This window comes from Cyprinus carpio, chromosome A13, assembly GCF_018340385.1.
Source record: "Cyprinus carpio isolate SPL01 chromosome A13, ASM1834038v1, whole genome shotgun sequence".
NCBI lineage: Eukaryota > Metazoa > Chordata > Actinopteri > Cypriniformes > Cyprinidae > Cyprinus > Cyprinus carpio.
The window spans coordinates 12404121-12431436 of record NC_056584.1 but is presented as its reverse complement, the minus strand read 5'-3'; the positions used below and the strand labels follow the sequence as shown (position 1 = coordinate 12431436).

The following is a 27316-nucleotide window of genomic DNA, read 5'->3' as shown; positions in this document are numbered from 1 at the left end:
GTAATTCAACTCAAATTGTGAAACTTGTGTATTAAATAAATTAAATGCACACAGACTGAAGTAGTTTAAATCTTTGGTTCTCTTAATTGTGATGATTTTGGCTCACATTTAACAAAAACCCACCAATTCAATAAGAATAATTCATGAGACCAATTTAAAAAAAAAAAAAAAAACCTTTTTAGTGAATTGTTGGCCTTCTGGAAAGTAAGTTAATTTACTGTACATGTACTCAATACTTGGTAGGGGCTCCTTTTGCTTTAAATTACTGCCTCAATTCGGCGTGGCATGGAGGTGATCAGTTTGTGGCACTGCTGAGGTGGTATGGAAGCCCAGGTTTCTTTGACAGTGGCCTTCAGCTTATCTGCATTTTTTGGTCTCTTCTTTCTCATTTTCCTCTTGACAATACCCCATAGATTCAATATGGGGTTCAGGTCTGGTGAGTTTGCTGGCCAGACAAGCACACCAACACCATGGCCATTTAACCAACTTTTGGTGCTTTTGGCAGTGTGGGCAGGTGCCAAATCCTGCTTGAAAATGAAATTAGCATCTTCAAAAAGCTGGTCAGCAGAAGGAAGCATGAATTGCTCCAAAAATTTCTTGGTAAACGGGTGCAGTGACTTTGGTTTTCAAAAAATACAATGGACCAACACCAGCAGATGACATTGCACCCCAAATCATCACAGACTGTGGAAACTTAACACTGGACTTCAAGCACCTTGGGCTATGAGCTTCTCCATCCTTTCTCCAGACTCTAGGACCTTGGTTTCCAAATGAAATACAAAACTTGCTCTCATCTGAAAAGAGGACTTTGGACCACTGGGCAACAGTCCAGTTCTTCTTCTCCTTAGCCCAGGCAAGATGCCTCTGACATTGTCTGTGGTTCAGGAGTGGCTTAACAAGAGGAATACGACAACTGTAGCCAAATTCCTTGACACATCTGTGTGTGGTGGCTCTTGATGCCTTGACCCCAGCCTCACCTTGTGAAGTTCACTCAAATTATTGAATCGATTTTGCTTGACAATCCACAATCCTCATAAGTTCTCTCGGTTGGTTGTACATCTTTTTCTTCCACACTTTTTCCTTCCACTCAACTTTCTGTTAACATGCTTGGATACAGCACTCCGTGAACAACCAGCTTCTTTGGCAATGAATGTTTGTGACTTACCCTCCTTGTGAAGGGTGTCAGTGATTGTGTTCTGGACAACTGTCAGGTCAGCAGTCTTCCCCATGATTGTGTCGCCTAGTGAACCATTTTGAAGGCTCAGGAAACCTTTGCAGGTGTTTTGAGTTTATTTAGCTGATTGGCATGTCACCATATTCTAATTGGTTGAGATAGTAATTGGTGGGTTTTTGTTAAATGTGAGTCAAAATCATCACAATTAAAAATAACCAAAGACTTAAACTACTTCAGTCTGTGTGCACTGAATTTATTTAATACACAAGTTTCACAATTTGAGTTGAAATACTGAAATAAACGAACTTTTCCATAACATTCTAATTTATTGAGATGCATCTGTATATGCATGGCAGGTATTATTACAGCTTCAGAGCCACAGGAAGTCGCATCTAAGCAAAAGAGCAATAATGTGAGAGAGCGATCATGAGCATTAAGATAATCTATAATGAGGCAGATTAAGTGTATTTCAGAGACGGTGTGACTCAGCCAGACTTTTGCACTAAGAGCACATGTTAGAGTGCATGACAGAGGGCCCTGTGTGGACAACTCTCTTTCATACCGTACCACCAACGCACAACAGCTCTGCCTCTTCAATTAATGAAGAGGAGAAGAGTCATGCCACACTTAGTCACAATTCATTTCCATCTCATTCTGATGAATTCACCAGAAATGCTATACCTTTAATGATGGAGACTGTGGCACCATAATAGACACTAGCTGGATGTGAACACACTAAAATTGCAACATTAAGGGTGGTTGCATACTAGAGAAAGCTTTGATGAAGCGTTTAAGGGATGCAAAAGTGCATGATGTGTTTTGAGGCTGTGGAAAGACTTGGAATCAAGCAGGAGCAGACTAGATTTTGGAAAAGCACAAATGGGCTGTTTAAAATTCTCATTGACGATGTTACTTTTGCTTGAATGACAGAGCATCAGCCATGCTTCACTTCTGCAATCCCTACCAACGCACCATAAACTTACATGATGCACTGTGTAGGCACCCTCAAGAGAGTACAAGTAAATTAGAAACAGAAAACACAAACACAACAAATTTTATACAAAGTTGATTCATAATTTTCAATATTCAATCAGGGTCAACAACAATCATAACAACAATAATTAGGGTATCTTCCGTTCATCCATTTTTTTTATTTAGTATTGAAAGTAGAACAATTAAAAAAAAAGAAAAAGAAAAAAAAAAGAATTCAAAACAAAATTTCCGTTTTTCGTTCAGGGCTGGAAAAATAATGAATAAACAGCTTGAAAAAACGATTTCAACACGTGGGTGGGAATGAAATGCCCCTTTCTGCTGATTGGTCAGCCGACGATCAAAGCGTGCCATCAACAGTTCTTCTACAGTTACAGATTGTGTCGAACAATTAGTTAGTCTGGTTGTTTGATGAGAAAAAGATTAAATGTATTTGCAATTCTGCTGCATGGAAATGCAGAAGAACTGATGACGGCACGCTTTGATCTTCGTCTGACCAGTCAGAAGAATTGTCTGAAATCTTGTTTTTTGGAAAGAATGAAAAAAAAAAAAAAAAAATAAAAAACAAGCACTCCTACAATATTTCCACTAAAGAACTTTTTTGGAAAGAATGAAAAAAAAAGCGAAAAAAGGAGCCGTCTTATCATCTTTCTACTTAAGTATAGCACATGTACGTCTGCAAGATGTCCGTTAAAGATCTCTTGATCTGGAAAGCATCTGCTATCTACAAATGTCTGACAGACATCTTTCAGATGTCAGTTTTGCATACGTTCTAAATCATAAACATCTTAATCATAAAATCATAACATCTAATAGACGTCTATTTGACACCTAAAAGGAGATGTCCAATAGACGTTTTGCAGATGAGCAAACAACCTAAAAAATACATCTTGCTGATGTAAATGCAGACGTCAAATAGACGTCTCCTAGATGTACGTGTGCTATCAAATAAAACCTTGTGCTTTGTTCATCTGAACAGCTTATTTAGACTATTTATTTAATGTGATTATGCACACATTTTAATAAAGCCAAATCAGTTTTTGTAACAAGTGAGGTTCGGTGACTTAAGACATAACACATAAGACACTTTTTTTGAAATGGTCACTGAACGAATCAGTGAAGGAATCTGAACGAATCATTTTAGTGAATGAACTGAAAATGAACGAATCTCTTGAAAGAATCAAAATTTCCACCACTACCATTTTCGCTCTGTCTGCACAATGTACGTGAACGCGCTGATGATGTATCGTGTCTGCGCGAACAAGGTGCGCAGAGGTATGCAAATATATATTTGACAGGCAGCTAGGAAAGCCAATTAAAATGCTCAGACTGAGCATTTTGATTGGACGAACATTTCTTAGTCCTACGCCTTCCACAGAATATATAAATAGATATAAATATATTTACACCACTTAACTTAATGATTGCTATCGGGATGTGAAGAGACTTTCAACCAGCAAAACAAAAAAAAAGTTTCTGAAGACAATCACCTATTGCACCTTTAACAGAAGAAATATTAGATTAAAAAAGTAGTTTGCACAAACTTCTGTTTATTGTCTACAGAATATCTGTTATCTGTTAAGTGTCTCCTCAAAATGAATGAATAAATAAAAATAATAAATAAAATAAATACATAAGTAAAAAAATATATATAATAATAAATAAAAAATAAAAAAACAAAAAATTTACAAATAAAACAGACATAAAAATAACTAAAAAACAAAACATACAAAATAATAGAAATAAGTAATAAATAAGAAATTAAAAAAGTAAATACACACAAATAAGAAAACAAAATAAGAAAATATTTGAAAAACTACTCAACAGGAACACCAATGAAAATATAACAATTAACAATGTTTGAAAAATAACTAATCAATAATTTAATCTCACATACTATTCATTTGTTCCGGTACTGCCTTTCTTATTACTAATTGACTGTGTTTACCATGTTTTCATCCAGCATGTTATGTAATCTGGCAGGTCACTTTCAAGGCCTTTTAATGAGTCTCTCCCGCTGTCTCTTTGAATACATCCTCATAATGAGTATTTCCCCGAGTGAATCACTGAGGATCAGGCATGATGAAGTCAAGCCCCAATTGTGTGTCTTGTAACTGGTCATGCTGGGACATTGCAAAGTACTGACAGCCAGAGTAGAGACAGAGTCACTCAAATGAATAAACAAATCAAACCCCAGGACGCCCACAACAAGATGAGTTAAAAATAGATTTACTTTTTGTAACAAGTGTCTGTTTGCCCTTTAAAACCACATATAAGTATGCAATAAAGCCTGGAGTAATTGAATTCGTGACATGAATGAGGAGGGAGAGGTAAGAGGAGAGGAAAACAGAACCGTCGATGTGAGGTGGAGGAGTCTTGTAATGCATCTCAAAGGGAGTATCTCGTTATGGTACCTAATGAAAGGGAATAGATAGTAGAATGGGTTCTGTCATTCTAGGAAGCCATCGTGTGTAACCATAAGGAGTCTGTTCTCTGTGTGTGTGTGTGTGAGAGAGAGAGATGAAAACACTTAAACACTACTGCCCACCATCACAAAAACATGACTTCCATTTGAAGCTTTCTTACAAAGAGGAGCCGTAAGCACACAGATGATGTTCTCCTTTGGTGTGGATAGTGATGATCTATCATCATTAGTTCTATCAATAATAATGAGTGTGGGGGAGTTGCTCACCTTCAACAGAGACTTGATGAAAAGAACAATTATACAAATGTTGAGAAATAGTAATTTTAAAATTAATTATAAAAGAAATAGTTCTGAATCTAATGACAAGATGAACCATGCTTGAAACAGGGCCAGGGACCATAATATTCATAGATGTGTCCCCTCTCCCCTGGGCCTATTAAATAGGTTATTACAAGGAGAATTTCTGTTGCGCTCCTTCACCACAGGGCCCAGAACAGTACTGAAATGAGAAAATGCAAGTGATTTAAAAACATAAGTTACAACGAATTTCATATGAAGTTTATGTATGACATTCAGTAAACAAAAACAAATGTATATTGTGTTTAAACATATAAAATAATGAAATTTGAAGATAAGCAACAAATGCAGGGAACAGATTAAACAGACAAAAGAAAATAATCTTGAATTTTAAAACAATGTAACATATGTTTTCTCCAAGACGAGAGAAGTTTATCATAATTAAATACAAAGAAATGTATTAAATAAATACAGACAGACAAACCAGAAAGTACAGAAATAAAACCTATTTGGTCTTAAAGGAATAGTTCATCTAGAAATAAAAATTTGCTAAAAAAGGTACTCACCGTAATTGATACGACTCATACGACCAAACATCTTATGAAGTGAGATGCTGTGTTTTTAAGAAACAAATCCATCATTAAGGCAGTTTAACGCTGAACCAGCGCTTCTGGACGAAATACAGGTCCATAATCCATAATAACACTCTTCTTAAAAATCTCTTAATGATGAATTTGTTTATAACAAACACACAGCTCTCCACTTCACAAGATGTTAACTGATGGACTGGAGTAGTGTGGATTATTGTGATGTTTTTATCAGCTGACGGCACCCATTCAGTGCAGAGGATCCTTTATATTATGGATGGCCTGATTGTGAGTAAATTTTTATTTCTGGGTGAATCATTACTGTAAGATTTTAGGCAGGATATTTTATGACAAGATATGAAGAAGGTCAGAAAAATAGACAAACAGTGGCGTCCAAGCACTGAAGGGGAGTGGCGACGATCTCAAGCTCTGATGGTGGGTGACGCAGGGACCTCGGTGAACCAGTAAATTGGTGATCCAGTGCTGTAAATCCCAGTTTCGTGGGCAGAGTGCAGGCCGACACGATCATCCACAATCCAAACACAGTAAGTAAGGAAGAACCAACAATCTGATAATCAGTTACTGCACTTAAAATACACACATACAATGAGGGGTGTTGTTAATCAACGTGATCAGTACCAAACAGTTTTTTTTTTTTTTAAGTAAGCCCTGTATAATCAGATTTTTAGAGGGTGTTCAAGTAAAACATCCTTGCATGAAAGTAAAAAACATAAAACAATATTTCTAAAGATACTTCAATTAAAACATCCGTTGTTCAAGTTGTATACTGACCAGCATTTAAAGATACAAATATCTTAAATACACAATGCTCAATAGGAGAAACATTATGCAAGAGCCAAAAATGTCTCTCTGAACATGTATACTGACCAGCATTTAAAGATACAATGCAGATGGCATGGCCCTTCAACTGGCCGGTATTCAACAAACAAACCAGATAAACATCTATAACCTTTATTGCACAGAACTATCACAATTCTCACAACAAAATGGAGATCAATATATTAATGCTTGCTCACAGCATGCGATCTGAGAGACTGACAATATGTCTTGAAATTTATTACTGAGTGTGGCAAATTTGTTACACAAGCGGTGTTTTGATGGCTGTAGTGGTGGCACTTTAAAGGGGATGAATTTAGAGATTAAACTTTGCTGACAGTCTATCAGCATGTTAAAGCAAAACACTCTCAGCATGCTAAAACCCTGTTAAAGAAACTGCATCACTAAATTCCTCCCATTTAAATTAATTATATGGTTGGCATTTGAACAGTTGGCCTTCTTAACCCTTCACTTACCTGTGACTAGCACACTCAGTCGAATCAATATTAATGTTTGACAGTTATTAACAGATACAGACGTATAAACCTATAGTTAGGTGAAGTAAGGCATAATGTAAGATAGTCACCAAAGCTGAGAAATTTATGTGGCTATCTATAGTGTAGCTGCAATTTGATCAAAGAAAGATGTTACTTTGTTGTTGTTCATGGATAATATCACTGTTATTGTCATTTATGTAAGCCATAAAGTATGAGGCCATGCTGTTTATTGCACTTATTGTGAATAAGTCATAACTAAAGAGTGAAGTGTAGTGCCTGCAACCCCTTCAGCTGTGATTCATTGGTTCGATTTACGTGTTAATATGTTACTCTTTTTATGACAAATTCATTAAATGTTATCCTTCTGCAAAAAAAAAAAAATAATAATAATATATATATATATATATATATATATATATATATATATATCATAAGCTCAAGTCAGAAAGAGCTTTACTGCCAAGTATCTTTACATACAAGGAATCTGTCTTTACGACAGGAGTTTCCAGTGCAGAACATATGCAGTACAGACATAGTGCAAACATAAATGTGTCAGTTTTAATGGACAATGTATAGTTATGAAAGTTTTATTTGTTCAGGCTGAAACTGTTCTTGTGCCTGGCTGTTCTGGTCAACAGATGAAAGAGAGAGTGTGCTGGGTGTGAGCGGTTCAGAGTGATTTTACCAGCCTCACTTTCCTCACTCTGGAGGTGTAAAGTTCTTGGAAGTTGGTCGGGGGGGACAATAATCCTCTCAGCAGTCCTGACTGTCCGTTGTAGTCTCTTGATGTCTGATTTAGTAGCTGAGCCAAACCAAACAGTTATGGATGAACACAGGACAGACTCAATGACAGCCGAGTAGAACTGTTTCAGCAGCTCCTGTAGCAGATTGAACTTCCTCAGTTGTCAAAGGAAGTACAGCCTCTACTGGGTCTTTTTAGCAATGTGAGAGTCCTGAGATATAGGGGTGCCCAGGGACCTGAATGACTCTACTGCAGCCACAGTGCTGTTCATGGGGGGTTTCTTCTGAAGTCCACGATCATCTTCACTGTTTTGAGCGTGTTGAGCTCCAGGTTGTTGTGTTTGCACCGGACAGCCAGTTGCTCAACCTCCTGTCTGTAAGCAGATTCGTCTCCATTGAGTATGAGCAGATGATGGTACTGTCATCTGCAAATTTCGGGAGCTTGACAGAGGGTTATTTTGCAGTGCATTCATTCCGATACAGGGAGAAGAGCAGTCGGGAGAGCACACATCCCTGAGGGGCGCCAGTGCTGATAGTGAGGGTACGGGATGTGAGTTTCCCCAACCTCACTAGCTGCTACCTTTCTGTCAGGAAGCAAATGATCCATTGACAGATGGGGGTGGGTATGGAGAGCTGGGTCAGTTTGTCTGAGAGAAGGTCAGGCATGATGGTATTGAAGGCTGAACTGAAGTCTTCAAACACAACCCTTGCGTAAGTCCCAGGTCTATCAAGATGTTGCAGAATCGAATGCAGTCCAATGTTGACTGCATCATCCACAGACCTGTTTGCTCTGTACACAAACTGAAAAGGATCCAGCAAGGGTCCAGTGATGTTTTTCAGATAGGTTAACACCAGTCTCTCAAATGACTTCATGACCACAGACGTGAGAGCGACAGGTCTGTAATCATTAAGTCCAGTGATTTGGGTTTTTTGGGGGACCAGAATGATAGTGGAGCGTTTGAAGCAGCAGGGAAGTTTACAAAGCTCCTGACCAGTTACATTCATGCATTTAGCAGACACTTTTATCCAAAGCGACTTACAGTGCATTCAGGCTGTACATTTTTTACCAGTATTTGTGTTCCCTGGGAATCGAACCCACAAACTTTTGTGCTGCTAACACAATGCTCTATTACTGAGCCACAGGAACAGTTACACTAAAGAGCAAGAGAATGTTCCTAGTTGTAACATGCCTCTTCTTACAAAGCTCAAATTAAAATAGAGAATAGCATGAGGAAATGTCTGTTTGTATGCATCATTACTGTGTAAACTGATTGACATACAGTTTCATACCAGAAATAGAAAATAAATAAATACAGTACTATTCCCTATGCACTTCAGAAACTGTGGGCATCCACACAGACACATGCACATGAACGTATCTCAGGCATGAGAAGAGTTTCTTTGATGGGGAAGTGTGTAGCTTCAAAAATTAAAGCTGAATGATGCACCATAACACCAGCAGGGGTCACTCATAATCAATTGCATAAATAATAACCAGTTAATTTGGCTGAACATCCTGACGTCTGTCAGCCAACAGCGATGGACGATGGTATTGTCTATCGGCCCAACCCTAGTTGCTAGGTGGTTGATAGGGTGTTCTGGGTGGTTGCTATGATGTTGCTATGCGGTTGCTAGTGTATCCTGGGTGGTAACTAGGGTGTTGCTACACGGTTGCTAAGGTATTCTGGGTGGTTGTTTGGGTGTTGCTATGCGGTTGCTAGGGTGTTCTGGGTGGTTGCTATGGTGTTGCTAGGATATCCTGGGTGGTGTTGGGAAGTTGCTATGGTAACCTGGGTGGTTGCTAGGGAGTTCTGGATGGTTGCAAAGCTATAACTAGGTGGCTGCCAGGCCATTACTAGGGAGTTCTGGGTGGTTGCTAGGGTGTTCTGGTTGGCTACTACCATGTTGCTAAGTGGTTGGTAGTTGTCACAGATCGTTACTTTATATTTTTATACAATTCTTAGCATGTAAGCCTGATTTAGCACTTAGCCAATCACTACTAGCATGTAACTATTCACAGCTAACATGTATAGCATGCGTGATGAAAGTCATGTTTGCTAGCATGAGTCAAAAGAGCCAACCCCCATGATTCTAAAACATTTAGAATATATATATATATATATATATATATATATATATATATATATATATATATATATATATATATATTACACTTCTGATGAAGAGAGGTGACCAACAAGCATACTAATGACCTGCTTTACATGTGTGTGGGCAAATGAGTCTGTGTGTGAGAGAGGGAGAAATGGATGGTGAGAGGAAGTGAGAAGGACACAGAGAGAAAGAGAGAGTGTGTGTGTGTGTTTCTGGCAGTTCCTGGCCATGCTCTTTCCAAAAGGCTCATTCGGACTACAGACATTGCATTGTATCATGGCCGAGAAAGGTAGGAGAGATTCTGTACTCAAGAGAGGATCCTTGGATCATTGCTTCAGAGAGTGTTGTACTGGCAGGAAATAGGCTGACACATGATAGGAAAACAATAATATTGGGTTGACAAGCCATTTTGCCCAATCATTGGTTTGACGATGCATTTCACTGATTAATTTCTCCAAGATTTGTGATGTGGTGGAGAAACGGGATGTGTATTTGGTGAAGGTGGAAATGCCAGCATCAGATGCCAGAGCCACACGGATGAAACCCGATGTGAAGTGCTGTGCCACACTGCCACCGAGTGGACAGTCTAACAAGTGCAGCATGTGTCAGTTTCCTTTCACCTGCAAAACTTGAGATTTCCACAAAATACATGAAAATGCTCTTGAAAACCTACTTAAGATAAACCATGTAGTACTTTTGAAAAGGACTGTGAAATCACATCGTTTCTTTCAATGTCTCTTCCAGTGTCCAGTTTTTAATAACATCCTGTTGTTGCTCTAATCCTAGCTGAGAATATAAAGTATTTCACTTTAAATCGCAACTTTCACTATTGCTTTTCCTCTCTTTCTCTTTCAGTGCTATATGTTTATGCTACGGTTTGTCTAGTGAGTTTTTCACCAGCTCAACTCCTTGGCAGTTAGGCTGTAATGCAGGCTGCTTTCATGATCGTTTCAGCTTATTTCGAAGTAATGGTTCTCAGCCCATGGGTTTATTGATTACAGTGATTTGAAGCATCAAAAATCACAAACAGAAAAGATAGGAGAAGCAAGAATGTAAACAGAGTTTACATGTTGTTGTTTTTTTTTTTGTTTTTTTTTTCTACGTTTTTTCACAAGTACCCCTACATCTTTTGACATGGAAAAATATGTTTGTAGAGATGCATATTTTATGAATTTGAGGATTCCTACCAATATGTATTTGAATTGTGCCAAGGTTCAAAGTCACTCACTGCAAACTATCATCAATTTGCAATATATTTTTTTTTATTTTTTATTTTTTATTTGCAATGTGATTTTAAGTCAATTTTAGGGCAATCAATTCCCTAAACCATGCAATGAAGCAAATTCACACTTGAATAAACTTTGGGATATCCCTTTAGACCCTAACAGTTTTGTAAAATAATAACAATAAAAATAATACAAACAAATATTTGACCTTTGATGTAAGATTTAATATCCATTATAATGTATAGATTATATATATTAATATATAATATATATATTTATATTATATATATATCTATATATTTCACATCATAAAATAATATTCTTGATATAGAATTATATTAATATAATTACATATAACTTTATTTTTTAATATGTGCATTTAAAGGTGCACTAAGCGATATTTGAAAAACGCGTTTGAGCAATGTGTCAGACCGAGTACCAAAACAAACTCGCAACCAATCAGCAGTACTGAGCGCTAATAGAAATCACAGGAAGAATATAATCATAACGACGAAATTGAACATAACAAAAAAGGAAAATTTCACTATAGTTAGTGTGAAATGGAAATTTTCAGAGGACCAAAACATTCAAATGAAGGGTTACGATCAGGCAAGACCACGGTAGGACCACGTAAATATTGGAGCAGCTTTCCAGCGTTGTAGAGAACTCAAAGTGTGTTTTTTAAAAAGCTGTTGTACAGTAAAGTGCTACACACACACACACACACACACACACACACACACACACACACACACACACACACACACACACACACACACATCATATAGTCAAAGCAAATGACAGAGAAAGCCTAAGTGATTTCTGTAATTACAGTTTCATTAAAATAACAAAGAGGGATAGAGTGCAGAGTGAAGGTGACTGGTATTGAAAAGTGTAGTTTTGAATTGGCAGCATGATAAATGCAAGTCCTAGTATCCAAAGACACAAGTTCAGACTCTCCAGTGTTCTTTTTAGTTTCTACTGGCTGAATAGGAATAGGCATAAATCACTCAGTAAAGCAAGATGAAACATAACCTCGACATTCAAAAATTATAAACTGTAATAAAATGTGCCTTTTGACATTTTGTTCCAGGACAATATGGTTCTGCATAGTAGTGAAAGGATGTTAGGTCAGTTTCACAATATACATGAGCAGCACAAAAGCAAAGCAGCAGTGTGCTTTTACATTAACATTATTGCATAATAGAAATGTATACTACAAAAAAAAAAAAAAAAAAAAAAAAAAGTAAAACAAAGGCAGTGATTTTGCGGACTATTTATTTAATAATAGCCTTAGATTATAAAATGGTTGTTGCTTAGGAGATACTGAAAACTATTAGAACTTGATCATAATTAAAACCCAATTGTAAATGAAGGGAAACATGTACATACAAATGGTCAACACAGAACCTTAGCCCCAGATTGCCAATATGGGCACTGAAAGAAATGTGTGCTGCTTACGTCAGCTTGTTCTGTTCTTATAGAGAGAAAAGTAATTCCGTATTGTAGCAACCTAGAGCAACTTGCACAAATTTCTGATGCTCAAGGGCAGAATTGCTATGCATAGTGTAGAGGAGAAAACTTTAGTTTTAATTAAAGCCCCAGTGTATCATCACATCTGACTCTTACAAAAGCTGTGAACCACTGACCCTAGTATGTACAGACAAAAACACTGCACAAAGTCTTAATTCATTTGTTCTGATAAAGACTTGGAAAAAGCAACCACAATTTCCAGTCAGTTTTGTATTTGTCTTTGCTAAATGCTTCAGTAACAAATAACTTGACAACTTCTGTAACAGAACACTTTTGTTGTCCCACAGGAGAAAGAAAGTCATATACAGGTTGCTTTGGAACAAACGAGAGTGAGTAAATGATGGCAGAGTCTTCATATCTGGGTGAACTATACCTTTAATATTCACACTGCCACCAGCTTATATTTCAATTCCATTTAAATGGCTAAAATATCAACCAGGCCATTTTGAGGCCAAAATCAGATCACCGCATGTAAGCCTATCCCCTCTCGTATTTTCACTGCACTTAAATCCTCAATCACCCAATCAATAATGGGTATAAAATGTCCAATATCAAAGAAAAATGCAATCAATGCCCCCTTGCTATATATGAGGTACTCTGTGAGAAAAGCTGCTTTTATCTCAGATGATCATTAGAGTGCTACATTCACAGACCCCTGCTGGGTCTAAAGCCAACATATACTTCTACATTCATAGGATGTATTCTCTGTTCCCACACAGTATGCCACCTCCTGTCTGTTTTCCTCCTTATCTCTCTGACCCTGAACATGACATGCTCATTTTGTAAGCATGAATGAATTACATGCATAAGCACACACCCACAACCTGATAAGAGCTGTATGGTAAATCAATACTGAGAAATTCTATGGAATGCAATAGTGGGAATATTGGAAGAGTTCATATTAAAGGCTGAGAATGGAAATAAGGGGATTTCCATGATAAGAACAACTCCAGTGTATCTTAAAACAGGAGGAATCCCTGAGGAGCCAGTCGTATTTTGAGCTACAATGTGAGTGTGAGGCTTACCTGGGCCTGCAGGCAGAGAAAAGTAAAGCCATCTGTGCTCATCCTGTCCATATGTTCCTAATGGATACCTTCATTTAACATAGCAAAAAATGTTAAAGCAAAAAACACTAGATGGACCATAACACTATGTCCACCCTTTTTATATAAATACAACTTTTGAGCTTAAAATTCAGATGCCATTTTTGAAAGTACGACTTCACATGTCTCAAAAAGACAACACATGAGGTGACATTTCTGAAAAATTAAATTACATTTGCTTCTTGCACATTTAGTGACACTTCCAAAGTGAAATGTCTAATGAGTGTTCAGTTTTAACCAAAAATGTTGAATGTGTACATGCCATTGTTTAATTATGTTGGCTGTTATACGTTTTGCAGAAGTTTAGAAATAAAATGTCTGGTGAATGGTGCTAAATGGTTAATGCTATATTGCATTTAGAAAAAGTACCACCTACTGTAAAGTAACTGATAGTGTTAACCAAAGCAAATGTTGATAAAGTTGAAACATTTTAGCTAGCTTCTAGTCTTTAAGGTCTTTTATCTGACGTTTTTCACAAAACTTGTATGCGAGAGCTCTGCATCTCAAGTGCAGTGCTGTACGAGGTGAGCTACCAAGCAAGTTCAAAAAGTATTAGTTTACAAAGCAGGCACCATTTTGTTCGAGTCATAACATATTATTGTACAAGTAACCACACAAAAATGCATCATTATAATTATCAATAATCTGCCCCTTTAATCATAATTTGTGAAAAGTTGTTGCCATTTTACTGCATCTAATGTTCGCTTCAGCTGGAAACTACAGTGAATTGTATGTATAGGTACTAGGGTTGCACGGTTTACCGGTACTACAGTAGTATCGTGATACTAAGACTCCAAAATACCGGCGGTGCCACTGTATTTTTTTTAAACGGTTCTATCATCATTATGGTTCTCATGGCATCGTGATACTACTTGGTAGCTGGCAAAGTATTGTAACATGTTTATGGCATCGTGACAACCCTAATAGGTACATTCTTGTAGTTCTAGGGACGCTGTAAAAACACATGTGAAAGCCATAATACCTATGTTAGGCTTAGGTTAGGCTTACAGTGATGTTAAAGGGATCTCTTTGGAGTGTTACAAGCTCTTGGTGCATAAAGAAGATCTGTAAAGTTGCAAAGACTAAAGTCTCAAATCCAAAGAGATATTCTTTATAAAAGTTAAGACTTGTCCACGCCCTCCTAAAACGCTGCTTTTAAACACGCCCCCCCACACACACATCACACCACTGTGTGGGAAGATTTGCATAACACCGCCCAAATGTTCACATAAAGAAAGAAGGCGTAACTTTTAATCTCGCTGTAGTATTGTTGCCACCGCAGCCATGTTGTGGAGATCCTGTGCGTTTTATTAAAACTTTTGTTTGTCCTTCCAAAAGAGGACGATATCTGCTTTGTCATGCCTAGAGCTGATCCGTGCTGGTCGCTGAGGAAATAAATCAACTTCACGCTGTGGATCGCCAGATCGGCTTTCACAGTGGATGAAGCAGAGTCCAGCCGGCCGCTCCTTCATCGAATTTGCCGGACGCGCCATTCTCAAGACCACCGGCCGTTCCTCACTGGAGCCCGCCGGCCACCACTCACTCTAACCCACAGTGTGTGACACATTTTAGGGAGGACTGTTTCCTGAACCTGCAGTTCTGCATAGCCTACAATGGGTTTTATAAAGTGGGGCAGTTCCAACTTTGCAAGCACAGTCTGGTGCTTCTGACTCTGAATTTTTTATATTTAAAGAATTTGCCACTGATGATTCAAACGCGAGTTTTAAGCAGTGTAGAGTAGCACTTGCTGTTTGTCATTTCTCCGATCACAAATGCAGACATGGTTTTAGGTTTACGTGGCACAATACACAACGCAACATGTAAAAACACAGTATAAGTCATTATAATCAGTAATTATGTCCCCACTGGATGCAACAAATGCCTCGTTTGTAATGGGTTGTATTGGTTTTGTCTGGTCATGCTGGGAGATGGCACCACAGTATGTTAAGGGGCGTAACATTTCCGTCACACACTTGAGGTATTCAGCCAATCACAATGCACTGGATAGCTGGCCTATCAGCGTACACCACGCTTTTCAGAATGATGAGCTTTGTAAAAATTGACGCTTTTCAGAAAGGTGGGGCATAGAGGAGCAACAAAAATGTACATTATGTGGAAAATAATGTGTTTTTTTAACCTTAAACCGCATAAACACATTGCACTACACCAAATACACATAATAATGTTCTTTTTAGCAACGTCATTTGACCCCTTTAACAATTCAGCAATATGAAATTCTTTGTTCAGACAACTGTGTTTAACTAGTTGAGACAACTTTTGAGGTAATTTTGTTGGTCTGACAAGGGTTTTTATGTAGTTTCAAGAAAATAAACACAAACACATTGCATTACACCAAATACACACCAATGTTCTTTTTAGCAAAGTCATATGACCCCTTTAAGGACAATGCACATCTCACAGCTGTCAAATTTCCCATCATGCTTGCATTTCCTTTTTGCTCTGCGCTCCAATTAAAGAAAATAGTGAAGCATATCACAAGTCAATGAATGTGATCACATTCAAATCACATCCAAAGTAAACCTTGCTGAGGAAAGATTCTCTTTTAGAAATTTAAAAAGAAACTTATATAATGTGTAATTGCTATAAAACTGTGTAGTGTGGGGGCAAGGGAAACACCCAGTTTGAGGAAACCTAGATTCCTCCATATTCCCCTCCAATGTTTTCTAACAAAAGCCAATCTACAAGACAGGTCCATCCAGCTGTAGCCTAATGGGGTCAGAATAGTTCAAAAAAAGCTATATTTCTGCATAGCTTGGTCTATGAACCACAATATTCACTTGTCATACTTGAGCATAGATATTTCTCAGCTATGCACTCATCCCTGTTTTGTAGCACAGATGATGTCAAAAGCTTGCCCTTGGTTAATAAAATAAAAACTTGGCCACATACTTGGCCAGATATCATATAAGCGGTTTACTCTTACATTCATCCCCAGCACACCAGACTGACAGATGTAACCGATGGAGGTGCAGCTCAACTGAGGCCTGCTGTGCTTCTAATACGAACACAAATGCGGTTCCCCACAATGATAATGGCAAAGGTCATGTCCTTAGCACCATAAAATATAATGCTAAACAAACAAATCCAATCAAATTAGCAGTGAGAGACTTCAAATCACCTGCTGTGAGCAATGTTCCTGTTATTATACATAATCTGAAGGTCTCTATGATAGCTTTGTGGATATTAAAGAGATAGTTCACCCAAAAATGACAATGTCATAATTTACTCACCCTCATGTTGTTACAAAACAGAATGACTTGTATGACGTGTTTGGTGGTTGTTGTTTTTTTTCTGTCCATTCTGTGCAAATCAATGGGCACCAAAACTGTGTGGCTACCAACCTTCTTCAAAATATCTTCTTTTATATTTTACACGTTGAGGGTGAGTTAATGACTACTCATTTTTGAGTAGACTATCCCTTTATTAACCTCAGCAATGTTTACTTGTTGACTATCTATCAGTTACCGTACCGAATAGTTAATATATTCACTGGGTCACTAAGCAAGCTCCATTACACAGTAATCTTTAAGCCATGTAGTCAGGTCTGCAGATGTCGCACACACTTGCTGCACTATATGGATGATGCTATGTTAGGGATAAGGGATTCATGTGCCACAAAGTGCATGCATTAACTTAGTATCAGGCTCTCAAGCCACATTTACATTTAACACAATCTTTCTGTGGGCCAATTATGTTCCACAGCATAACAGACTAAAAACTCAAGGCTAAAAAGGGCTAGTTGGACAAAAATAAATAAAAATAAATAAATAAGTCATGTGACATGAAATGAGCAGCCATGAAGCCATAACCCAAAGCAATGGCATTTCTGATGGAAATGGTGTAAAAGCATCAAGGACACTGGCGGCATTTAGAATTAGGAAAGCACTAGGGGAAGATGCTTAACCAAGCATTGGCTAAGGTGTTCTGGTGTTGAAATGCCAGCAGTTTTTATTTATTTAGTTATTTATTTATTTTCCTCTATGCTCGCCACTTTGAGCCAAAGCAACTGTGACATAGCCATTTTGCTTTTTTTTTCTTACTGCTTTGCACCACTCATGGAGCAAAAAAATACTAGATGCTTAGAATACCCAAGGGTGGATTTGACTCATAAATTAATCCCAAAGGTGATTGAATCTTATACCTGGAAAAGTCAAAAAATAATCATTGCCCTCCTCTTTCATTTTAAATGCTGATTACAACATGAATGAATGAATGAATGAATGAATGAATGAATGAATGAATGAATTAACGAATGACAGCATATCTGATATATTGTCATATTTGCAACTTCTTCTGGAAATGCCATTGCACTCAGTGCTAACATTAGGTGAGCCATTCAGTGGACCACTTGATATACTCAAAGTTTCCAGCACCTTACCAAAATGTGCTGCAAAGCTATCCTGTGGCATTAGGAAATAAGTAAAAGGTACATTTAATTTTCTGATCACACAATAGAACATTTTTCCAGCACATTAAAAAAATTTATTCTCGTTTCTACGTGCAAAAATAAATAAATAAATAAATAAATAAATTGTTACATTTCAAAAAGGCATTCATGCCTGTTTTCTGGAAGCTCCACAGAACAGCAATTCCTATTTCACATCAAATGTTTAAAGACTAAGCCTAAGGTCTGAAAAGATGGAATTGCACTTTGACTGAAGGGTGAGAAGAGCAAAAAGAAAGAACACTACTCACTGTCTTTAACATATAAATACCATGGCCCTTGTGGAGGCCTTGCATCAGAATTTGCCCTTGAGCTTCTCTATCCAAGCATATATCAGAGAAGGTTTCCAGCTGTGGGGTGCATTGGATAGATTACTGCCTGGGACCCTCCATAACAAGGATTGGCCAACACTCGGGTCCATGCCAAATTCCCAGCTACGCAAAGTTATCCAAAGAGTATAATGCTTAAGGCATGCTATTAACCAAGCCCTTGTTCCTTATACTCCCTTTTAAGTGTCAACTTTCACTTATTTTCTACTTTTCACTACACACATAAGTGAACATGAAACATCAAACATACAGTATTACCATGTTAGCTCTCACATTCTGTATCTTCTCTCATAGAAAATGCAATAAGATAGGAGCACATTCTCTCTTTACTCCTGCATTACTCCAAAGCCATGTCTTCTTGCTTCCAATCCATCTTTCACCTTTAATGCCCTATGAACCCCCTGTTGAAGGTACACGTCACATGAGTTTACGCTTATTCATCCATTTTACATTCAATCTATGTCTATAATGACTGAACCCTTCTGAATTTGTCAATTTTTCTACACAACATTAACTCTCAATCCCACATGCAAAATCCAACCTGTTCCTTTATATGCGTTGAACAACAACTTTTAGGGTAGCTAACTAGCTTACTACAGCTAAGCAAATCAAATTGAGGGAAAACAGGCTTTAACTATGAATGCATCTGACTAGAATGTTATTTTCACAGAATAGAAAGAAAAAAGATCAGAGCAGTACCTTTTTTTAATGCTCTGTCACAACAGGTCAATCAAGTGCTTACTTATGGCATTAAAAGGAGAGAGAATCTAATAGGGATCTTTGACACTTTTATGAGCTGTTATAGTTTTTCAACTGGTCCTATTTACAGCTGTGTAAAGACAGAGATTAAAACTATAACTCAAGGGCAGAATGTCACACGGATGATACTACAATAGATGTTGGCATACACATGCAGCAGTAAAGCACCTCTGATGTTTGACCTGTCTTCACTTCTAAACCTCAGAAAATATGAAATGACTTACATACTACTGCAAAAAAAAAAAAAAAAAAAAAAAAAAAAAAAACTGACCTGTGGTCAGATGAGTAAAAACAAATTTTGCTGTCCTGTAGCCATTATACTGTTCTCATAGCACATGCTCTTCAGTTGCACTCACATGCTCATCACATGCTCTTCAACTGCACTCACAAATGTGGTGGCGCGCTGTGAATCATTTCATATTAAAGTAAAAAAGAAACTACGAGCATGCAATGCCATAGTTATTTCGTCAGTTAAGTCATGAATTTACCAAAAAGGTGATTAAAGCTGCCTAAATACTATACATGCATTTATAAAAGTATTTGTTATATGAGTCACATTTAAGAACATGTCTCTAATATGCAGTGGTTTTTAAAACTGTCCTGGAGAACCCAACACTGTCCCCCTCAGCTAACACACCCGATTCAACTCATCAGCTCATTAGTAGAGACTTTAAGACCTGAAGCAGGTCAGAAAAGGTAAAGAGTTGTGAGAAAATATGATGTGTGTCACATCCACGTCATGTTCAGCAGCTCTTTATAGCAGCCAAAATATCCAAATAACCCAGCTGCTGTGATGTCTGTTAATCAAAAGACAAAAAAAAAAAAAAAAAAAAAAGGAAATCAATAACTTTTGTAGATTTAAGGATTAATCAATATTTAGATTTAGTCATTTAGAAGATGCTTTTATCCAAAGCGACTTACAAATGAGGACAATAGAAGTCTCGGTTAATTAGAATAGAGAGTGCTAGAGTAAGAGGGACAAATGAAGAAGGAAGAGCCATTTCTTGAAGATGGCTAAGGACTCAGCTGCTCGGATTGAGATGAGCAGGTTATTCCACCAGGAGAGAACAGTTAATCTATATTTTGTGAAAGTGATTTTGTGCCTCTTTGGGATGATGCCACTATAATGCACTGTTCACTTGCAAAACACAAGCTTATAGAGGGCACATAAGTCTGAAGTAGTGAATTTAGGTAAAGGGGTGCAGATCCAGTGTTAGATCTGTAGGCAAGCATCAATGAATGCCTTGAATTGTATGCAAGCAGCTATTGGTAGCCAATGCAAATTGATGAACCGAGGTGTGACACGTGTTCTTTTTGGCTTGTTAAAGACTAATCATTCAGCTGCGTTCTGGATTAGTTGTAGAGGTTTAATGGATTTGGCTGGAAGACCTGCTAAGAGAGCATTGCAATAGTCTAGTCTGGACAAAACAAGATCTTGATCAAGGAGTTGTGTAGCATGTTCTGAAAGAAAGGGCCTGAGCTTCCTAATGTTGTATAAGACAAATCTGCAGGACTGGGCAGTTTTAGCAATGTGGTCTGAGAAATTCAGCTGATCATCAATCACAACTCAAAGGTTTCTGGCTGTCTTTGATTTTTTAAAAAAAGTCTTTGATAATTTAGAATTTAGTGTTTGATAACTTTATCAAATTTCTGTAGTTGCTGAAGTACACAGATACCTAAATATCACATTTTTTATAATGGATTTCTGTGAAGATTGTTTTTACTTTAACTTAAATCAAAAGTTGTTATTGTTTTAAGTCTAATAACTGTTAAAATTGATAGCTCTTAATTATACTGTAATGTTGAATGGCTTTAGTCAATGGTTAAGTATTAGAGAGAGGAAAAAAAAACATTTTAAAGAGACATCAGTATTATTGGTATCAGTGATAGTCGCCTTCTGTCATGAAAATGCAATAAAAAATATATATATGTCTTTATGTTGTTTCTACATTCATTTGAAGATTGAATGTTACATTATTGCATATAAAAGTATATTTAAAAAGCTTAATGTTAGGTGGGATTAATCACAATTAATTTCAGAAAAAAAGTGCAATTATTTATTTATCATTATTGTATTTGTTTATCAATTAACAGCAATAGTAACAAAAAAAAAGTTTTTACTTGCCCAGTCTGTTTTCAAGCAAGACTTGCAGGGGCTGATGGAATCCTTTAGCAACAGTAAAAGAAGAAACATAAAAAAAAATAAAAATAATATTAATCTGTAAATACCCCTTAGACACCCATTAGCATCAACCATCTCTTTTAGTGAGTACATCCGTGGTTTCATATGCGACAATGTGTTGGCACAGGTCCCAGACCTCCAAATTCAGACACTCAGAAAGAACATGCTGTATGTTGATTTCTTTGTATTACCAACTTCCTTTTAATCTAAAGATGTCACTGAAATGAGAGTCAAACAAAACCACTCAAACACACTGATATACTCATTGTTTCAGAAACATTATCTACTAATTTGTGTATAAAGCGGTTTAGGCAGTGTTTCTCCAAACACAACAGATGAAAAGGATTCACATGTGTCCATCTGCCAGGCTCATACAGTTAATTGCCTTAGACTGAAAAAAAAAGAAGATGGAAAGAAAAGCTTTATACTCAGTAATGAAAATTTGAAAAATGTAGCAATTTTGCCAAGTTCTCAATTTTAAGCTGCTAAGTCTTAATTTTCACTTATTTGTTATCCATAAATCCTTTAGTTTAAAAAATGCAAATTATAACCTCATTTATTTGGATGAAAAAGAAATTCCACTCCAATAAGTAGCATTAACTACTCATCAAGTGTACGATTAATGGGATGTGCATATCCCACAAACAACAGAAAAGATCCACTCTTTTGGCTGGCAGGCCACTGGCTAAGCATTAAATGTTGAACAATGTAAAACTGTGTTTAAGCCGCTTTTGTGTGGAGATACTTAAAGAATAGGTTAGGACATCACAGCTGTACAATCATCACTTCCAAAGCTCTTATGCCACAACAGGAAAGCTCTTATTGAAACAGGGTTCACCCTCAAAGACACAATAAACTAAAGACTCAACAATCAAGTGAAATGAGTTTACTTAAAGCCTTTGTCATCGTTGTGTACTGCAGTAATTAATCCTCAATTAAACAAACGAGCAATTAGAGGAGAGAGTAATTATTATGATTTAATCTGTTTGAGCGAGCAGTCCTTTGAGGCATGATTTAATGTCTAGGGTTTCATGCAGAGTGTATATTCCTCCTTAGCCCAAAAGTAGTGCTCCCTCTAGTGAATTGTTTGCCAACACTCTTACATGCTTTTACTGCCTGAAACACACTAATAAAGGTGAACTCGCAGTTAATAATAATAATAATAATTATAATAATAATAATACAGAAGAGATCAGCAAATGGAGAAAAAAGCAACAGGTAAACAGGTAAAATTATAATTTTTGAAATTAAATACAGATATAAATAAACACTTCTGAGATTTTTTGTAAGAACTATGTTTTTTAATGCATTTCTTACCGTTCAAAAGTTGTTTGTAAGATTTTTTAAAAATGTTTCTGAAAGAAGACTTATGCTTTCCCAGGCGTCATTTATGTGATCAAAAATACATTGTGAAATACTGTTGTAATTAAATATAACTGTACACTGTAAAAAAAAAAAAATGTTGAGCAAATGTAAAAATAACAACATTATCTTTGTTTGCAAAATATCTTACAAGACTCTGATATCCCCCCCCCCAAAAAAAAATAAAAAAAATAATAATAATTATAATAATTTAAATGGTTGAACATAGTCTATGCCCCAAAACTTGACACACAAACCTCAAGAATGGTATCAATCAACAAATGTTAAAATGTTGAGCTTAAAAAAAAACTTTAAATGAAGTCATCAAATAGGAAAACACTAATCCTATAACAGTAACTGCATAATTTTATTAATGCTGTAATGCATGCTGGGAACTCACTATGACTAAAAGGGGTCATATGATGCAATTTAAATTTTTCCTTTCTCTTTGGAGTGTTACAAGTTCTTGGTGCATAAAGAAGATCTGTAAAGTCTCAAATCCAAAGAGATATTCTTTATAAAAAGTTAAGAGTCAACCAAACCCCCCTAAAACGGGTCATTCTAACACGCCCCCACATGTCTATGTCACAATGTGGGAAGATTTGCATAACGCCGCCCAAATGTTCACGTAAAGAAAGGCGGCGTAACTTTTTGCTTCTCACTGTTGCCGCTGCTGCCATGTCGTGGAGACGATGTGTGCTTCATTGTGAAAGCGAAACTACTTTGTTTGGCCTTCCAAAAGAGGACAAAACTAGAAATCAGTGGTTAAGTTCTATTTACAACACTGTTCCAGAACAGTTCAACCCAAATATACAGATGTGTGCAGTGCATTTTATGGAGGATGAGGACTGTTTCCTGAACCAGTAGCTTGCAATGTGTCTGTGGCACAAAGGCTGTTTCTATAAAGTGGGGCAGTTCCAACTTTGCATGGACAGCCTGGCACTTCTGACTCACAGTCTTCAAGTACGTTTTTTAAATCTAAAGAATTTGACACTGATGATTCAAACACAAGTTTTGAGCAGTGTAAATCAACAATTATTTCCCCACTGAACACAAAAAAAAACTAATACATGGTTTTATGTTTACGCAGCGCGATACGCAACACAATGTGTAAAAAGACAGTATAAGTCATTATAATCAGTAATTATGTCCCCACTGGATGCAACAAATGCCTAATTTGTAATGGGTTGTATTGGTTTTGTCTGGTCGTGCTGGGAGATGGCATCACAGTTAAGGGTTGTTAAGGGACGTAACATTTCCATCACACGCTTGAGGCATTCGGCCACTTACAATGCACTGGATAGCTGGCCAATCAGCGTACACCTCACTTTTTCAGAACGATGAGCTTTGTAAAAAGACACGTTTCAGAAAGGCGGGGCATAGAGGAGCAAAAATAATGTACATTATATGTAAAATTTGTTAGTTTTTTTCTGTACCTTAAACCGCATAAACAATGCATTACACCAATGACACAAAATAATGTTCTTTTTAGCAACGTCATATGACCCCTTTAACATTTCAACTATGAAATTTGTTGTTCGGACAACTGTGTTTGACTAGTTGGGACAACATTTGAGGTAATTTTGTTGGTCTGACAAGAGGTTTTATGTAGTTTCAAGAAAATAGCATTTTTTTAGTATTTTAGACAAAAAAAAAAGGTTTCATAAACGGGAAAATATGCAGTTGCATTTTCTACAGTGTAACAAAGTATCATATATAAAATAACTTTTTCATCTGAATATGCTTTAAAATGTAATTTATTCCTTAATGGGAAAGTTGAATTTTCAGCAGCCATTACTGCAGTTGACAAAGTCACATGACTCCAAGATTCTTTAATGAATGGAACGTTAAAAGATAAAGTTTCTTGTCTCCATCAATTTAGTATTATATTTTTTCATAAGTTAATGGGGACTAACAACTGTTTGGTTACCCACATTATTCAAAAGTGTAAGTGTTAACTACTCATCATTTGTGCATTTACACAACAGGTTTTGAATACTTTGTAGTGTGTACAATCAATGTAAGGCCTGACTGTTGAGGGAGTAGACAGTCTTCTCTGACACATGAAGTATTTTTAACGATGTGAGACAATAGTACAATGTTGACATTTCAATGATTTATAAGTGATTGATAATATATTAACTAGTAACTTATTAACCATTTACTAAGGATATGTTTGATTATTTCATGATAGGCTATTTTTTGAAGATAACATATGACAGATTTGTAAATCATTAGTATATTACTTAATCATTTGTGAACGTATAGTCATGCTTTGTAAATGATTAGTTAATCATTCTCTAATCACTGGTAAATAATTTATAACTCAATCTACAAAACATAGATAAAAATATTAACAAATCACTTATTAATCATTTATTAACATAGTTATGTTTTGTAAATGATTACTTCATCATTAACTAATCACTTGTAAATGCCTTACAACTGAATGTTATTATAAAGTGTTAGCGAATGTTTTAATAAAATAATCCTACTACTGTATCATTGTTCAGTATTGCAGGTACATAAGAAATCAAAATTAGATTTTTATACTAACCTCTCTTTATGTAGGTTATGGACAATTGTTTTGAAACGGTTTCTATTACATGGACAGCATTCCAAAACCAAACATTTTTAACCAGCTACAAACACTGAGTGATATCATCCAGAAGCAGCAAAATGAAGGTAATTCAATGACACTCTCCAAAAAAGGTTCTAAACAACATATGATTTTATCATATCATCATCTTATCATGTATTATTCACTAGCATATACCTCATATACCTCAAAACTTCAATACAGTGCAATAACATCTCATATGTTTTAAATTGCAAACATAGCATGGCACTCAGGTATCAGATGTTTACCATATCCTACTACTTTTAAATATAGCTGAATGACAGCAAGTTAAATACAACTAGCATGTATAAAAAAAACAAACAAAAAAAATCTTATGCTTTCATTTACTGAGCTTTAAACATACAATTTGACCTACCTTATTTTCTTCAACTTAAAATAATGTTTTGTAGTTTAAGGATACCTTGCATAAACTTTCCACTATAAAGTAAAAAAATATTTTCCTGAGTTAAAATTCATCCAAAAATGTTGCAGGTTAGGTCAGGGTTTCTACTGGTCTTAAAAAAGTCTTAAATCAGTGGGAGTGGACTGTTTTTGTGACGTCACACAGATAGGCATCTGAGATCGGCTCAATTTGAGAAAGGGGTAAATATTTTAGTAGATTAAAAAATTAAAAAAAAAAAAAAAAAAAAAAACCCGGGTGGATTTTTATCATTAAAGGGTTTTTATCATTAGACGCACACTGCCAACACACATTTCAGTTCAAACACCTTGCAAAAGTGCATGTAGCATCCCATGACCCCTTTAATGTGCAAAGTAGTGAAACACTAAATACATAAATAAAGTTAATCAAAACATGTGTTCACTTGAACAATTGAGCCAAATGCCATATTCAAGCAATCAAGTGCAAGGACTGCAAGTGTGACTACTGGGACAGGCCCAAAGACAGAACCCACTGATTCATCAGCACCTCCCAATCGACAACACAAGATATGAACAAAAATCCATGCCAATCTTATAGGGTACAGACCACCACCCTAACAAACAAAACATTTATTCTTCTATATTTCATCCTTCCATGCAAACAGGGTTATGATTTCAAATTTATAAGACGATCAAGGCTGTTCAAGGAATGCAGTTCTGCCACACAAGACAAGTGGACAACAGTTCATTGGTGGCAACAGACTGGCTATATGCCTCAGTAAGTTCTGAAAACATTACACATGCACATTTGTTTAAATTGTACTGTTATATTTACAAATGGAGAAATCTCTTAGGTTTACTGGTAACATACTCTAATGTTAATACCGAATACTGCAGTACTGCATGCTATGGTGTACTGAATGAGGTGTTTTCATATATCTCCCATAACTCGCTGCAGAGTCCCACACTGTGATGTCAGGAGCCCCTTATACCTACTTCCCTGAGAGCCAGGACTGTCATAAAATAAAGAGCGATGAACAATTAATGGGCGACATCACAAACATGTTCCAATCAGAGCTGGTTATGGCAGGGATTACACAATCATTCAAAGTCTTTCAGCCTTCTCTGTGGCTAAAACAAGAACTAAATCCAATAAAAAACTGTGGAAAATGTCAAACTCAATCATGTGCAAAGTCCATTTACTAAAGTTTTTGCACTTCAGTCATATAAGTGCAAAAATGTTAATAAAATGGAAACTGTGGAAAATGTCACACTTAAGGAATTGAATTGTATAGTGGTGTGATGTTTGGATCAAATTAACCACAGTACTTTAATAACATGTACTGTAACAACTAATGTGTATCTTTATAATGACAAGGCTCAGTACAGAAATACCCTAGCAGATGACAAGGGTAAAACAAAGTGCAAACTGGCACAGGCAGCATCATTTAGAAAGAATAGTTTATTTTATTTTATTTTGTTTAGTTCTAAGTATTAACAGCTAAGCTTAACTGATAAGGGGGAGTCTTACAAAATCTTTAGACATTAGTCATGTTTCTTTAAGCGATTTTACAGTATACAATTAGTTATGCTCAGACAATGGGAAAATAAAGCAGCCTATACTAAGAGGCTTCAGACTTAATTTAATTTCTGTGTCTGGAATAATCTTCCCATTGGGATCTAAGGGGTCAATCAA

At 36.4% G+C, this 27316-nt stretch overlaps 1 long non-coding RNA gene across 1 annotated transcript; it reads left to right on the top strand.

The window, feature by feature from the left end:
- Window positions 1-5735: 5735 nt before the first annotated feature.
- On the top strand, window positions 5736-26771 carry LOC122147211. Its single transcript, XR_006161493.1, has 4 exons — window positions 5736-5761; window positions 25191-25304; window positions 26286-26398; window positions 26579-26771. It is a non-coding gene; the product is annotated as an uncharacterized LOC122147211 (long non-coding RNA).
- Window positions 26772-27316: the final 545 nt, after the last annotated feature.